This window comes from Kogia breviceps, chromosome 2 (genome assembly GCF_026419965.1).
Source record: "Kogia breviceps isolate mKogBre1 chromosome 2, mKogBre1 haplotype 1, whole genome shotgun sequence".
Classification (NCBI taxonomy): Eukaryota; Metazoa; Chordata; class Mammalia; order Artiodactyla; family Physeteridae; genus Kogia; species Kogia breviceps.
Window position 1 is genome coordinate 98,987,995 of NC_081311.1, and position 18,491 is coordinate 99,006,485.

General features: G+C 35.0%; 1 protein-coding gene and 1 pseudogene across 5 annotated transcripts in view; both read right to left on the reverse strand.

The window, feature by feature from the left end:
* DPP10 (dipeptidyl peptidase like 10) overlaps positions 1-18,491 on the reverse strand; it is a 1,329,914-nt gene that overhangs the window by 569,494 nt on the left and 741,929 nt on the right. The window lies entirely within an intron of this gene.
* On the reverse strand, positions 13,734-16,518 carry LOC131750087 (pre-mRNA-splicing factor SYF2-like; annotated as a pseudogene).

The following is an 18,491-nucleotide window of genomic DNA, read 5'->3' on the forward strand; positions in this document are numbered from 1 at the left end:
GCTTTCTGAACATATACTCAAAACGAATAAATATTGAGCTATATCCACTGACGTTTTTAGGTTTCTGAGAACATTTTTTAAAAACGAAAGTAAAATAATGGTGAGTAAAGGAAAATGATAATACAAAATAACTGTTGTGACATGAATGATATCTGGAGAAAGAAGACTAGAGGAAAATGAGAGACTGGTGACAAAAGATGAGGTGCTAAACCAAACAGATCTATAATGACTGTTGACTTAAAATTATGCACAACGTGAGAGTTGCGAGTTAAGTTTTATTTGGGGCAAAAAGAGGACTGCAGCCTGAGAGACAGCGTTTCAGATAACTCTTGAGAAACTGCTCCTGAAGAGGCGATGGGACGAGCCAAGATATATAGTTTTGCAACAAAGAGCAGGTAATTGGGACCATCAAAAGATTATTGTCAAATAAAGAAAACTAGATATCTCAAGTTAAGGAATTTAGTGCTTGTCTATGTATGGGAAGATGCGGAGGTCTGGGCTCACTGAAATCACTCCTTTGCTATGCACCTTAGCTATCTGGGGCCTGTATTTTCACACCCTGAGTTTCCTCAGGGCTCACCGCAGGGAGTGGCTACAGTATGATGGCTGCTTGATGGCAGGTTTTCTTTTCAGCCCTGAGTTTCCTCAGGGCTCACCAGCTCACATTGGAGGGCTGCAATCATTGGTGACTGTGACATCCTTTGTTTGTACATATGGCAGAAAATATTCAATTTATCAATATTCCATTAGATTTATAAATATTCCATTTATCATGACCAATGAATTAAAAGAAATAATAGCTTAGGGCTTTGAATTTGTGGCAAATTGACACACTGAAATAATATATGCCCTTTTCCTGCAAAAAAAGCATAGAAATGTGAGCTGCATCTTTTATCAGATATTTTAGAAATAACTAATTGGGTTACAAAGAAAGAAAATGTATATATTCTAGAAATGAAAATGGAACTTCAAAATGAGAATCTTTAACTCTTAACAGGAGTTAAATATTTTTTTTTGGAGGGGATTAAGGTGGGTTGTGGAAACTACATACATATGCTAGAAACTGAGGTTTTAATATTACTTTTATTACCTGTATTGTTTACAAAAGGCATACCTAAAACATAAGAACAAAAAAGAGAACAAACAAAAGTAAAATCTTAGAAAATGACATGACTGACCAGGAAGAAAACAACCCAAAGAAAATTGATGGAGACATATTATTACAGGACAAAAAGACCTATAGGCAATAAATAATTCTAGATATGCAGATGTGGCATCACTTAATAACACAAGAGCTGACTAATCCTATAACAAATAAGCTGAATAAGTAATTAAATAATAAGTAATTAAAAATATCCATGCAGTTTTACAGATAAATTCAACAAAACTTTCAATGAACAGGATAGGTAATTCCAATATTACTCTTTCAGAAAATGCCATCAGTCAATCAATCAGTCAATAAATGGGACAAAACTGCAACTCATTTGATGAAAATAGTATAACCTTGATCCCCAAAATTAATGACAGTATAAAAAAATTAAAGGCCAATTTCACACATGAACATAGATGCAAAAACCTAAACAAAATATTAGTAAAATAAATGTAGTGTTCAATCTAAGTAAACATGATTAACATCAGAAATTCAATTAAATAATCCATTCTGTTAATTATTTTTTCTTAAAATAATCATTCCAGGAAATAAATGAAAGCATTTGGTAGAATTATATATATATGTGTGTGTGTATATGTAGACAAATAAATAGAATGGAACTTTAATATGATAGATGGTTTCTATCACATACCTACAGCAAACATCACACCTAACTGGAAAATGCTGAAATAATTCCCTTTAAGACCAGGAAATACATAAGAATGAGAGCCATCAACACTTGTATATAATAAGACACATGCATACAAAATGTAAGGGGATTAGAAAGGAGAAAACAAAACTGTCACTATCCATAAATGACATTCTTCATATTCAGAAAAACATGAAGCATAAATTTTAGAATCTATGAGAATCTCTAGCCAGCTCCAGGGTTTGTAGACACAAACAAAACAATTTCTATAAATCAGCAACAAGCAAATCATTGAATTTAAAATAAAAATAAAATCAATTCTATATATATATACACACACACACACACACATATATGCATATATATATACATATATTCAGAAATTTAAAACAATGCATAAGTATTTTTAGTAAAATCATAATGCTTTATTTGGTCACTTAAACATAGCTTAAATAAGTTGAAAATTGTATAGTTATCACCAGTTTGATCAATAGTTTCTATGAAAATCCCAGTAATTTTCTTCTTTAACTTGAAAATGTCATTGTGATATTCATATGGGAGAGAAAACGACAATGAATTCGCAAATTATATGAGTCAAAACAAGAAGAAGACCAAGTGGAAAACTGTGTTACAAGTTATAACGACTTTATAGCTATTGTTACAAATATAGTATGGTGTTGTCATAAGGATAGAAAAACAGAGCAAATGAGCAGAGCAGAGGTCCCAGTACTAGACCTACCCATATATAGAAACATGATTTATTACAGTGCTAGTATTACAGATAAATTAGTAGAGGATGCTTATTCAATTACTCTATGTATCTTGTATGAAGAAAGATATCTCTACCTCACATTATAAACAACAATCAAATCTGGGTGAGTTAAAACATAAACGTAGAGATGAAATTATATAAATACTATTAAATACTAAGTGAAATATTAACACACCTGATTAAATTAAGATTAGACTCTTCTGTTGGTCAAATAACACCACAAACAACATGAAAAGGCAAGTCACAAACTGAGAAAACACATTTTCAAGACATAAAACTGACAAATAATTAAGATCTGGACAACATATAAAACTGCTATATATAAAATTTAATTAGGGGCTTCCCTGGTGGCGCAGTGGTTGAGAATCTGCCTGCCAATCAATACAGGGGACACGGGTTCAAGCCCTGGTCTGGGAAGATCCCACATGCCGCGGAGCAACTGGGCCCGTGAGCCACAACTACTGAGCCTGCATATCTGGAGCCTGTGCTCTGCAACAAGAGAGGCCGTGACAGGGAGAGGCCCGTGCACCACGATGAAGAGTGGCCCCTGCTTGCCGCAACTAGAGAAAGCTCTCGCACAGAAACCAAGACCCCAAACGAAGACCCTAGTCAAAAATAAATTAATTAATTTAAAAAAATTTTAATTAAAAATATTTTGAATGAATGTTTCATTGACGTGGAAAGTAGGGATGGCTGATATATACATATACATATATATACACATATATATACATATATACACACACACATATATATATATATTTATCCTCATTAGCAACAAAAAAATATGAACCAAAATCCCAGACACATTGCACATCTTTCTGATTAAGGGGAAAGAGTATGACATTATCAAATGTCGACAAAAAATTAGGGCAATTGAAATTCTTATTCTTTTCATGAAAGAGTTTGGCATTACCTGGAAATAATCTAAATGTCCAAAGAAAGGATAATAGAAAAATAAATTGTAGTAAATTCATTCATACAATGGGATATTGCATTGCAATATAAACTACAGCTACATACCAACATGAATAAATCTGAGGAACATAATGTTGAAAAGCAAGTTACAAAGACTGAATATATATGTGTATGTGTTAAAAATATGGAAATGAATGTGATTAGTTTCAGGGGTATATCTGTATGTGGTGAGCTAAAGGAAAGCAAGGTATTTATTTACTCAAAATGAAAGACTGAAGGGCTCAAATAAAAGAATAAAAATGTTTAATATATGAGCAGCATCCCTAAACAGCTTATTTATTCAACATATACATATAATCTTCACCAAATTTATTAAAATGTACACATTATAGACTTTAAATTTATAAAAATAACTAATATATGGTTAATTTTATATTCACTCTAATCAAATAAAAATAATTAACAAAAAAACAATTTCTGCTTGTGCTGCTTAAAGTGAGTAACCAGTAAACAAAACTGGAGAAAAAAAAACTTGATTCAGAATTTTTAAAAAAATCATTAGAAATATATGCAGGCAAAGACAGAAATAATAGTGGAAATTTAGAAATACTTAGAATTAAGGGAGAACAAAAGTACCACATTTCAAACATTCAGAACACAGCTAAAGGGGTACTCAGAGGTAAATTTAGTTACTTAAATGCATATTTTAGAAATGATAAAATTTTAAATTAGCAAGTAAGCATTCAATTCAAAAAGTTAGGTGGCAGAAGGGAAGAAAGAAAATAAAGATAGGGAATACTTTTTCTTGTATCATAGTACCAGTAAAATAAATCTTGTCTATTCACAAATGCTCTGCTATAAAAACATCACACATTAGTTCAATGAGATATCCAAAACGGTTTAGAACAAATTATTAAACAAAATGTAGTACTGCATAGTAAACTTGGAGACTATTGCCTTCAATCTGCTTTAAGACTAAGGTAAAGACCTCTGACACAACTCTTTCTTTTGCCTGAACTTTTATTCCCGAATACATTTTTTAATGATAAAGAAAATTATTTAAGTACAATTTAATTTTATAAAATAAACTGATAATATGACTCTACTGGGTACTATCTGGCTTATTTCATTATTTCAACATTTTCCAATAAGGGGATGGAAGGGGTATGAAGGGTTTGAAAGGTACTCATAACTGAGTTTCATTTAAAATTAAAAAAGAATGCAGTGTCACCAATTTTCTCTGAAATTCTGACCATATAGATCATCGTTTTCCCTATATAAAGGGGAAAATATCAGCTCTTTATATCTTGCTGGGTTTGAACTCTTTCTAAATTCAATGGAGTTCTGTGAGTTCTCTCTATCAAACATCAGTGTGATCTGCTCCCTCACTACAGTAGTTCATAAATTTAGATTTGCTCTAGGTATTTAGTTTCCAAGCAAAGTCAAATGGGAGAATGCAATTATACCCCTGAGGTTACAATCTCCCCTAAAAATGACTGAAATCAACTCCGTGACCCTAAGGTCTATTTTCTACATCTGAGAAAATATATGCATGTTATTTAGGCACCAAAAGGAAGGCATCCTGGCTCTGGCTTCTAAATCTATATTCCAAACCCACTTGTTCTGTTTCAGTTTCTTTGTCTCACCCCTGGTTTCTACCTTACTGCTCAGCATGTTCAGATCAATGTTTCAATAAGACAGTTTTATTTCAGCTTCATCACTTAAGCTCTCCTAAAGATTTCCCCAAGCATTAGTTCTGCAGGCTGCTTGCCAGGTCCTCTCCAATCCTTTGTCAATTGCCTATAGCTGAAATCCCAAACTGATAAGACACTCCAATACACTGCTTATCCAGGGTCAAGTTAAGACAGCCAGTACCTATATAGTAGAACCCGATTAGAACATGTTTTGGGAGGATGCCTGGGTCTTCTAAGAAGAGTTACAATAATACAACTAAATGTTGAAAAATACATGACAATACAGAGATAAGTAAAATACTTCTGCCTTATCATGAGTAGAATATGGGAAAGGTTAAAAAGAGAATGAGACAAACATTATATAACCAGTGGCTGTAGTACAAGAGAATCACCTACCTTCCAAACTTTTAAACATTTGCTGCTGGTTTTACAACAGACACAAAATGTTGGCTTCCATACCGATAATCTCCCCCAGTCCTTTCCAAGACGTTCATTCAAGAAATATGTGGCACCTCACACCGGTCAGAATGGCCATCATCAAAAAATCTACAAACAATAAATGCTGGAGAGGGTGTGGAGAAAAGGGAACCCTCCTGCACTGTTGGTGGGAATGTAAATTGATACAGCCGCTGTGGAGAACAGTGCGGAGGTTCCTTAAAAAACTAAAAATAGAACTCCCATATGACCCAGCAATCCCACTACTGGGCATATACCCTGAGAAAACCATAGTTCAAGAAGAGTCATGTACCACAATGTTCACTGCAGCTCTATTTATAATAACCAGGACATGGAAACAACCTAAGTGTCCATCGACAGATGAATGGATAAAGAAGATGTGGTGCATATATACAATGCAATACTACTTGGCCATAAAAAGAAATGAAATTGAGTTATTTGTAGTGAGGTGGATGGAACTAGAGTCTGTCATACAGAGTGAAGTAAGTCAGAAAGAGAAAAATAAATACCATATGCTAACACATATATATGGAATCTAAAAAACAAAAAACAAAAAAAGGTTCTGATGAACCTAGGGGCAGGACAGGAATAAAGACTCAAATGTAGAGAATGGACTTGAGGATACGGGGAGGAGGAAGGGTAAGCTTCGATGAAGTGAGAGAGTGGCACTCACATATGTACACTACTAAATGTAAAGTAGATAGTTAGTGGGAAGCAGCTGCATAGCACAGGGAGATCAGCTCGATGCTTTGTGACCACCTAGAGGGATGGGATAGGGAGGGTGGGAGGGAGACAGAAGAGGGAGGGGATATGGGGATATACGTATGCATATAGCTAATTCACTTTGTTATATAGCAGAAACTAACACACCATTGTAAAGCAATTATACTCCAATAAAGATGTTTTAAAAAAAAGAAATATGTGGCAAATTTATTTTCTTTTAACAAAAAAGGCAAGAAATAAATTGGATTATAGAAAGTGTTGGGACAGACAGAAAAACTGTAATATTTAAAAATGCTCAAGGCTGAATAGGAATTTGCCATGACTCCAAGGCAAATCTCTGAACCTCTAGGTCCACTTAGCCCTATTTCTTCACCAAGGGTTCCCTATAATGCTCCTAAGTGCCCACTAGAAATATCCAAAGTGGAAATGACCCACCAAAGTAACAGTATGACCCACTGCCTTTTATGCCCAACAAAACTGGGCTATCTAGAAGACTTAAAAAATAAAATAATTCCTATACAGCTTTTAACTAATGGCAATGAAATCCTGGATGACACAGGTTCAATTGATTCCAAGATGCAATTTAGAAATGCGGAAAAAGATGTGCTTTGCTTTTTTTCAAACCACAGAAATTATAGACCCTCCTCTTAATTATATTCTGCTAATGTGGTTGGGATTTACTGGCTATGAAATGCACTATTTCCAGCCAATGCTTCTATGCAGTATTTTCCACTGTTCCACTTCTATTAACAAGGACAATTCAAGGGCAAACACTAATTATGATTTTGACACAGTTTTACTTTTGTGTGTAGCTTTGAAACTAATTCCATAGTATGACCCAATTCCCTTGTCAGTTTCCTCTACTTTTAATTTCTAATTTAATAAACTAGTGAACTGAGAAGAGGCTCTGACTTTAAAAGTATTTTCCCTTCCCCAAATTTTAGTTTCACTTTTCAAAAGAACATTTACAATTAAGGCATATTATGAAGAACACACTAAGAAAATTTAAAATTCTAAAGAACAGCTGTACAAAAGGGCTTTAAAAATTATGTATCTATCCCTTTCGACTGAGTAACCACTCACTATTACTAGTTAGGATAGACATTTGAGGTACAGTTCTATAAACTACAAAACATTCATGAACAAGAGTACCTTATACTCAAGGAAACAATAGCAATTGTTATTGAGATTTTTAGAAACATAAATTTACTCTCTTATTCCTGGCATGCGTCTTGGGGTTTGGGGGTCATTTTAGAACACATCGATTTATCTCATCCCTAAAGTTGGACATCTGACTCTCAACTGAAAAGCAGGTACATTCATATGATCTCCAAGTTTCTTGGTTCAGGAATAATAAAAATAAAGAAACAATTCTTATCATACCATAAAAGAGAAAGTCAGTCCAAGTAACACCGACAGAATGATTTGAACATATTTCCTACTTCCTAGTGCCATAAAAGATATTCTGATATTGACAAAAGACCTGAAAATAATACCTTAACCTTTAACATGTATGGTTTACGAAAAACAGTGACTGATGCTAGAAGGGTTAATCTAAGGAAAAACAGTGAATAAACATTATAAATTTCAAAATTATTATTTTTAAAAACTTACTTGTTATTTTTAAATGTATACTTATAAAGATCAAATGTCTTTAAATTATAAGCTAAAAAAAGAAAATAAACCACATGTTCCACTGATAAATAACCATTACTGAATATACTAAAGCAAGTGTAACTAAATTAAACAATTCTAACTATAGAAATATGCACATACATATACAGTTATTACATATGTATTACAATACATACAGTTTTGTGTATATGTGTATGTGTATTTTTAAAATCAATGTACATTTAATGCAAATTGTACATTCAATGCCAGGACAGAGACTGCTATTTGGACACCCAAAAATTATACTTAGAGCAGGTAAGTCTATTTACATCCATTAAATCAACCATATTAATTGCACTATTCCTCACTAATTTTATGTCTACTTAACATGCCAATAATTGAGAGAGACATTGAAAAATTCCACTATAATGGGAGATTTGTCAATATCCCTTGGAATTTGAGCTAAAAGATATTCCGAGACTATCTGTGCATATAACTTCATATTTTTATATCTTACAATATGTATTTGTAAGTTTATATTATTAGGTATACAATGTCTAACAGGTATTGAACTTTCATCATTACACATTTACCTTAGTGATACTAATGACTATTTTTACCTTAGAGTCTGTTTTGTCTCATGTAATATAGCCGAAAGTGATCTTTTCATTATTGCTCTTGTTAATATTTGCTTATTTCCCCCCTTTTAATTTTTTTTTAAACATACTTACTGAAACATATTTGACAGTCAATAAACTGCATATATTTAAAATGTAAAAAAAGAGAAAAAGAAAAAAGAAATATACTTAGGGTAGAAATATGTCCAGGTACAGCCTATGTATTTCCTAGAATCTCTTGTAACTAAGTGTGGCCATGTGATAAAGTGCTTGGCTAATGAACAGTAAAGAAAAGTTTTTTGAGGATGATTCCAAGTAGGCTCTTTAAAAGGTTACAGGGAGCTGAAGCATACTTCCTTTGCTGTCTTTCCTCCCTTCTACTACCTGGAACGCAGGCACAGTGACTGGAACTCCAGCAGCAAGTTGGAAGGTAAGTATTAAGTGCAGGAAATAAGATAAGCAGTGTGCAGGAAAGAGATGACTGCTGCCCATACCTGCCCCGGAATGCCAGTCTCGGGATTTCTTTTGCAAAAGAGAGAAATAAGGACCAACTTTGCCTAAGCCACTGCTATTTGTGGTGTTCTGATAAATGTGGCTGAACGCAAACTTCAGTGGTGATATACATGTTTAAAAGTAGACTAATTCTATCTGCAGTATGAAATCTATATTTCTTATTTAAAATGCTGAGTACGTGTTTATTTATTATTAAATATTATTCTATCATCTTTAATCTAATTATAATTTCTTTAACTAAATATTATGGAGGTTTAATTTGCCAAATTGAATTTCGAGGTTTAATTTAGACATTTTTCAAATTTGATTTATTCCTAGATTTTTGTGTTTATTCTCTTGTTTTTGAATCAGTTATTTAAACTCTAGTTTTGCCATCAATGGGTTGCCATGAAAATTAAGAGATAAAAATGCATGTAGCTGGCACCCAGTGAGTATTCAAATAACATCAGCTACTCTCAGCATCTTCATCATTGTCTTGCTTAAGTCTTTCATTGCTAACCCTTTTGTATAATACAATAATTTCAGATACATAAACTAGAATAAATCCAATTTCAGTGTACTATGATAATAACAAAATTAATTTAGAAGTACATTTGACCCTTGAACAACCTGGGGATAGGGGCTCTGACTCCTCAGTACAGTTGCAAGTCTGTGTATAACTTTACAGTTGGCCCTCTGTACCAGTGGGTCTGCATCTGCAGATTCAACCAACCTCAGATCATGGAGTATATATTTATTGAAAAAAATCCACGTATAAGTGGACCCATGCAGTTCAAACCCATGTTGTTCAAGGGTCAAATGTACTTTTGTTTTATTGACATTTCTAGCATCAATAAATCGTACTTCCTTTTTAAAAAGAAATAGGGCTGAGTTTTAATGACAGCTGTTTCCTGTCTGAGTTTTAATGACAGCTAATCCTGTTTTGACAGGATTAGAATTAAAAATAAGAGTAGAGAGAAAAAGAAAAGCCAGGCTACACGTTTTTCAGTTCCAACTGAGATCCCATGTTGTTCTCTCTTTTCACATTTTGACTCCCCTGAACAGAAACCTCTTCTAGAGCTCTCTATAACTTTAAATTCAATTCCATTGATATTACCTTGAAAACATCCTATTACATAATTTTAAACTTGAATAGAACACAGGTTATATCATCAAAGCAAACATGTGTATATGACTAGATTAATGTAATTTAGAAAAAAAGTTTTATGTAATTTTATCTAAGTTAGAAAAAAACACCTCTTTGAAAACAATAGGGTCTCTACTTTTTTCACCCTTTACATATAAAATGCCATACTGAGACATGCTGCATTCATATTAACTATATTAAGATGAAAGGAAAGTTGGAATCATAGGTCAGAAATTAAAATCTTTGTTAACAACTTTGTCTTTGGCAAACTCCCTACAGCTATAAGGTTAGAAAAAAATATTTCCATTTCAAGGAATGCAACTGGGAAAGAGAAGCATTACAACCATCTGAGAAACCAATTAATCTGAGATTTTACTAATTTGAAGAATTTAGGCAAACTTCACTTGAGTACATAAAGAAAAATCTGACAACTCTTTATTCTTTGGACCAAATTTAAAATAAAATCTTGATTAAGTATGAGACCAACAACTACAGTAAGCATTAAATCCATCAGAGCCCCCCTCCTTTATGCTCTGTGGACTGAAGTAAACACAGAGAGAGAAAAAGGCTGCTCCCAATAAATCATGATTAATCAGATGAGCAGGATCAGAATACAGTTAACAAACATAATGAGGCATGAGTATCTCTGAGTTAAACTAGCGTTAAACTAAACAATAACCTCAACAATTATTTCAGCTGTAATCCTCAGGGCTTTATAGGTCGACAGCCCATGGAGGGTCAAGTTTGAACAGAAGCAATTACCCCCAAAATAAATAAAAGTCATTCATTGGAATTATTTAGATAATTAAGAGGAGTGACTCTTGCAGGGAGCAAAAATGAGTTTTCTGTAACTGTTCCCTATTATGTCCAAATGCTTTATATATTTTAATCAACCTTTTATCGAACAAATTAATTAGAGGTAAAGTTCAGACCACAGTATCTGTTAGTCTAAGTACATTTTTTAAAAAAATAATTCTGGATCAAATAGAAAGTTGCCTTCCTAAGACACATTAATTCTTTCATTTATAAGGTGATGTGGTATGTTTGAAGGGATTCTACTAGAGTCTGCTTCAGGGTATCATATTAATATGTGATACAGTGCAAAGTTCATAGGCATGGGCATTTTTTTAGATATGGTTAAGAAAGTGTATCGTCTTGTACCAATTTTCTGTATAGGTTTCTTTACTGATACTGGGAGGATGAGACTGGCCAAAGACAATCTATCTAAAAACTTCTTTCAAAGGCTGTTCTTTTGCCACAGTCTCAATTCTAACTCTTTATAAATAGCTTAGAACATTTTACAAATATATATTTGTCCATCACTTTTTAACCATCTTGAAGGTAAGAACCATTCCTATTATATTTATGAGCCCTCACTACCTCACATGGGTTCTGCATGGGGTTTATATTCAACAAATGATACTGAAAAAAACTGGACTTCAAGAAGTATGTACATCTTCACAGATTAAATAATTATTTTTCACATTCTATTCCTTTTCCTAGTAACTATTTTCCACCACCCTCATTTTTCATCTCTAAATACTTTATATTTCTGTAGTATAAGTAAAAGCCATAAGATATTGTAAAATTCAGAAAACATATCAAAGATAAAACATTATCATGTAATCCACAGTAAAAAATTCAGATTTCCTCAATTTTCCAATAACATCCTTTATGATTTTCATTTTTGTTCAGTCCAAGATGCAATACTGTATTGTACATTGCACTTAATTGTCATATCTCCTTTGTCTTTTTTATTCTGAAACAGTTCCACAACCTTTCTTTGTCTTTCTTCACCTTGACATTTTTGAAGAGCACAGGTCAACTATTTTGTAAAATGTTCTCAATCTACATTGATGTGATATTTTCTCATGTTTAGATTAATGTTAAACATACTTGGTAGGAATGCCACAGCATGATGCTATATCATTCTTGGTGCATTATATCAGGATGCAGACTGTATCAGTTTATCCTAATTATGGTGATGTTAACATGAATCACTTGGTTAGAGTGATATCTATCAATAGATTTATCCTCTGTAAAGTTGGCATTGTTTTCTTTGTAATTAAAAAAGTATTATGTTTTGTACCCTGAGAAAATCATAATTCAAAAAGAGCCATGCACCACGATGTTCACTGCAGCACTATTTACAATAACCAGGACATGGGAACAACCTACGTGTCCATCAACAGATGAATTGATAGAGAAGATGTGGCACATATAGACAATGGAATATCACTCAGCAATAAAAAGAAACAAAATTGAGTTATTTGTCATGAGGAGGATGGACCTAGAGTATTATACAGAGTGAAGTAAGTCAGAAAGAGAAAAACAAATACCATATGCTAACACATATATATGGAATCTTAAAAAAAAAAAAAATGGTTCTGATGAACCTAGGGGCAAGACAGGAATAAAGACACAGATGTAGAGAACGGACTTGAGGACATGGGGAGGGGGAAGGGGAAGCTGGGACAAAGTGAGAGAGTGGCATGGACATATATACACTACCAAACGTGAAATAGCTAGCTAGTGGGAAGCAGCCGCATAGCACAGGGAGATCAGCTCGGTGCTCTGTGACCACCTAGAGGAGTGGGATAGGGAGGGTGGGAGGGAGACTCAAGAGGGAGGCTATATGGGGATATATGTATATGTACAGCTGATTCACTTTGTTATACAGCAGAAACTAACACAACATTGTAAAGCAATTACACTCCAATAAAGATGTTAAAAAAAAAAGTATTATGTGAGGAGATACTTTGAGATTATGTAAGTAACCGTTCCTCATTAAGCTTTCTCCTAAGAGTCTGAGCCCTTGATTTTTGAAAGCCATCATTCCTTCTACTTACAGTATTTTGCCTTCCACAGCAAAGAAAAGCTTTTCTTTTCTTTTTTTTCTTTTTCTTTCTTTCCTTCTTTCTTTCTTCCTTCCTTTCTTTCTTTCTTTCTGTCCTTCCTTCTTTCCTTTTCTTTTTTTCTTTCTCCCTTCCTTCCTCCCCTCCCTCCCTCCCTTCCTTCCTTTCCCTCCTTCCTTTCTTTCTCTCAGTACAAACTCATGGATTTCTATTTCGTTCAACATCTTAGCAAGTATTCATCCATTAATTCCTCAAATATTTTTTCCTTTCTTTTTTATCCCATCTTTACAGGGATATTATTGACACACAGCATATAAAAGTTTAAGACATACAACACTGACTCATGTAAACTATGAAATTATTACCACAATAAGTTAATTAACTCTTATGTGATATCACATAATTATTATTTTTTGTGGTGATAACATTTAAGATCTACTCTGTTAACAAATGTCAGGTATATAATAAAGTATTGCTAATTTATAGTTACTATGCTATACTTATTAGATCCCCAGAATTTATTCATCTTATAGCTAGAAGTTTGTACCTTTTTGACCAATATTTCCCCATTTCCTCTACTCTCCAGCCCCTAGTAACTATTCTGCTCTTTACTTGTATGAGTTACCATGTTTAATTTTTTATTTAGAAGTTTAAGAAAAAACATTTATTTTTAAATGCTGAGTGGGAAGGCATAGACCGAGTTCTGGTTTACTGGAGTAACTCTGAAGAGAACTTCAATTTGCTAGTAGAAATTTTCACTCCATTCTCAAGCTTCTAAACAGTTCCTGAAGGGATTAGACAGCTGTTACTCTTTCCAAACTCTGTTTAATTTCAGCTGTATAATTCCCATAGAATCTTTCTGCCTTCTTGTTGGATTTGGCATTCCTTTCATTAATGTAGTCAATATCTGCATCATCATTATAGGGACGTCTCCAACTATATTTGTCTCATTTTTCAATTTGTTTTTCCAGGTCTACAACCATCCTATCAATTTCCTCTGTGGAAGGCACATGTGTCCCATGAAGAAGACTGTTGGATGTTGGGTAAAACTCTTCTTCATGCTTTTCTCTCAGTTTCTCATATGTTTCCATGTCCGGTTTGATCTGTTTGGTCAGCCGATGGTACTGGCGAAGCTGGGCAGCAGCATAATCTGAAAATCGCAGGTTGGGATTTTTCCTCCTCTTTTTCCTCTCCCATCTTTCTGCATCTTCTGCACTGATCTCTACCAACTTCACTTTCTCGTAGTCTTCCCCTCTTGCTGCACACTCCTTTTTATTTTCTTCTTCTTGTAGTTCCCATTCCAAACGAGCTTTTCTGGCTTCCCAATTTGCAGGTAACTTAAGTCTTTTATCTTCTTCAACAACTTCCTGGTGATTTAATTTACGAGCTTCATTCTAAAACCGTAAACGCAAAAAGGCTATCCGCTGAAACATGAAAATAAATCCAACCAAATATTTCCCTCTTTGATGAAGGTCAAGTAAGAAACGTTAACAAGGGGACTCCATTTTACCCTAAAAGCAAGAGAACCATCAGCAGATTTTAAGCAAGGAAACGGCCTAATTAGGTCTCCATTTGTATACAGTCAAGAAATGTGTTGAGCTGCACTGGTGTGCTGTGCCAAAGGCCTGGGCGTTAATGTCTCACATTATGAGAAAGATATTCTACTTTCAATTCTCTTTTAATCCTGACTGATGCAAAGAAGAAGCCTCAGTTTGGGGCTGGGGGCTTTAATACCTATCATAAAACTCTAACCTTTCCCAAGTCCCCCCTCCTGTTTAGATATTGTAGCAGTTTACATCATGGCAAATGAAAGGCATTTTCCATTTAAATTACTGTATGTAGAGTCTGTTTTAAAATAACTGCATAAAACAAAATGAGTATACCATCTTAAGGACAACTTAAGTTAGATGTTTCTTAGGTTACAGGCTGGTGGCCATTAGTCCAGGAAGACATGTCTCTTAATATCCAACCCCATGTTCTTTACACAGTCCCTCCAATTAAATATATAAGTGTGTTGAATTCTTTATTAAATTTTTCTGGGTAAATAGAAAAACCCAGAACATTTCTCTCAACAACCATCCCTCACATACTCTTGGCTCTGGCAATGCCCTCCAGTTGAAGACACCAAGAACACATGTGTAGTCAAACAAAGTTGGGTGTATTGCATTGAAGGAAACAGCAAACCATGGGGAACTGGAGGCATTTCAGTGAGAGGGTGTTAGGAGGAGCCACTTACAAGATTTGAGTTTGTATCAGGTGACTGGAGGGAAAGGTTCAGGGAAGCATGGTTGTGCCCTGGATTAGGCACTGTCAGAAAGCCAGGGCATTCTATGATTGGGTATCTTCAGTTTTTATACAGGAAGCAGGACTAATGGAGTGAGGCTAGTGCTGTATTTGGCACTGGTGTTAGCAGAAGTGGGTGCTGTGTGGTCATTTCTGTGGTTTGAACAGTTTTGTTTTTGTCACACTGCAATAGTCAGAGTGATGTTGGAGTTTTGTGAAACCATGGCCAAGCTATCAGTCACGCCCCTTTGAGGTGAAACAGTCAAGAGTCGCTCTTTTGTTTCTCAGCTCCAACTGCAGCCAGTTGTTTGCTGGACGCTTATCCTTGATATGAATTCTCTTCCTTTGCATTTGTTCCCTCTGCTTAGATACCTCCTCCTCAAACTCCTTTATTTTTCTGGTAACATCTTTCTCATCTTTATAGCAGTACTTTAGGTGTCACCTCCTATACAAGGCACTCCCTGGGGGCCCCCGAACTATACCAATCTCTCCTTCACTGCACTCCCACGGCACTTTGTTCCTAACTCAGGCATGGCATTTATTACAATATAATTTCTAGCTAGAACATTGTCTCCTCATCTAGTTCCCCACCTACTAGCTGAACCACTGATCCTATAGACTTCCCGAGATTTGCTGATCATTTTTGAATGAAGAGGCAACCTGCTCTCTTACTGGACAAGTTTCTTCCAGTCTCTAGCTCCGCATATTTCCCTAGGTAAACTGAAGAGTGTACTAGAATCATACAGCACGGAGGCGGTTAGTAACAGAGACCCTCAAACTAGCCCAACTAAGTTAAAACAGGATGGGGGTGAAAGAAAGCTTGGTGAAAGCATGTCCCTTTCCAAAAGTGACTACAATGTGTTGCCAGGTTGAGAAGCATCGGGACCGAACTTTCATCCAGCTCTGCGGGTCTGTCACACGCGCTGGTCCCTCCACAAACGCGTAAGGGCCTAGTCACGTGACAGGTCTCAGCTGGCCTCTGGGGCGACTCACCCGCTTCAGGTGCAGCTCCCGGAATTTGCGCAGTCACTGTTCGCGCTTCTGGGCGGCCAGCTCCTCGGCCGCCGCAGGGGGCTGCTGTTCCTCCGCGCCGTCTACCGGCACCTGCGGCGGAGGACACGCTTCTCGGCTACAGTTGCGGCCGCCATCACAACCTTTCCTCACCCACTTCCGGCAACGACCCGGAGCACTTCCGCCGGCCAGTTACTATGTTTAGATAGCACATACAAGTGAAAATGTAAGTACCTGTCTCTCTGTGTAGATTCATTTCACTTAGATTGAAGTCCTCAAGGTCAATCCATGTTATCCAAAAGTTCTTCCTTCTTTCCCATGGCAGAATAACATTACATTGTATATGTACTTTCCCACATTTTCTTTATCCTTTCAATTGTAGATGGACATTTTGGTTATTTCTATGTCTTGGCTATCACAAATAATGCTACAATGAACATGGAGATGAAGATATCCTGCAAGATAGTGATTTCATTTTTTTTTTCAAATATAAACTCAGAAGTGGGATTGTTGCATCATATGGTAGTTCTATAATTAACTTCTGAAGAACTTCCATGCTGTTTTCCATAGTGGCTGTACAATTTACGTTCTCACCAACAGTGCAGAAGAGTCCCCTTTTCTCCACATCCTCACCAAAACTTATCTCTTCTTTGTTTAATAATAGCCAGGTGGGAGGTGGTATCTCATTGTAGTTTTGATTTTCATTTCCGTGATGACTAGTGATGCTGGGCATTTCTTCATGTACCTGTTCACTATCTGTATGCTGTTTTATTGGGTTTTTTTTTTTTTTTTTTTTTTTTTGGAGGGGGGAAATGTCCATTCACATCCTCTGCCTATTTTTTAAAAATTGAATTATTTGTTTTCTTATGTATTTTGGATACTAACCCCTCTTCAGATATATGATTTGCAAATATGTTCTCTCATTCCATAGCTTGCCTTTTCATTTTGCTCAATGTTCCTATTTTTATGCAGAAGCTTTTCAGTTTGATATAGTCCCACTTGTTTATTTTTGCTTTTGTTGCTTGGGCTTTTGGTGTCATATCTAAAAAATCACTGTCAAGAACAATGTCCAGAAGCTTTTTCCCCCGTGTTTTTTTTCTAGCAGTTTTACACTTTCATGTTGTACATTAAGGTCTTTAATTCATTTTAAGTTAAATTTTGTGAGTGGGGAGAGAGGTCCCATTTCAGTCTTTTGCATGTGAATGTCCAGTTTTCCCAACCCCATGTATTGAAGAGACTATTCTTTCCCTATTCTTGGTTCCCTTGTCAAATATTAGCTGACTATACAAATGCAGGTTTATTTCTGGGCTCTTGATGATGTTCCATTGATCTATATGTCTGTTTTATTCTAGGCTTACACTGTTTTGATTACTATAAACTTGCAGTAATATTTGAAATCATTATTACAAATGTGTGATATCTCCAGCTTTACTTTTCTTCTTTAGGATTGACTTGGCTATTTGAGCATCTTCTGTGGTTACATATGAATTTTAGAATTGTTTTTTCTATTTTTTTGAGAAAAATATCACCGGAATTTTGATAGGAATTGTATTGAATATATAAATGACTTTGAGTAGTATGTCCATACTACTCAAATATTTTAACAATGTTAATTCCTCTGATAGATGAACATGGAATATCTTATATTTTCTGTTTCTTCAATATCTTATAACTTTGAGTGTACAGATCTTTCACCTTCTTGAATAAAATTATTCCAAGTACTTTATTATTTTTGACGCTATTGTAAATGGGATTGTTTTCTTAATTTTTGTTTCCAATGGGTCATTGTTAGTATATAGAAATGCAGTTACATTCTGTATCCAGTTGACCCTTGAACAACAAGGGTTTGAACTGCATGGGTCCAATTATAAGTGGACTTTTTTCAAGAAATAGCACAGTACTACATGACCTACACTTAACTGGATCCATGGATGTGGTACTGCTGAGGGCCAACTATGGGACTTGAGCATCTACAGATTTTGGTGTCCACAGCAGGTCCTGGAACCAATCTCCTATGTATACCTAGGGATGACTGTATAGATTTTTAATCCTGCCACTTAAATCAATTCATATATTAGTTCTAACAGTTTTTTGATGGAATCTTTAGGCC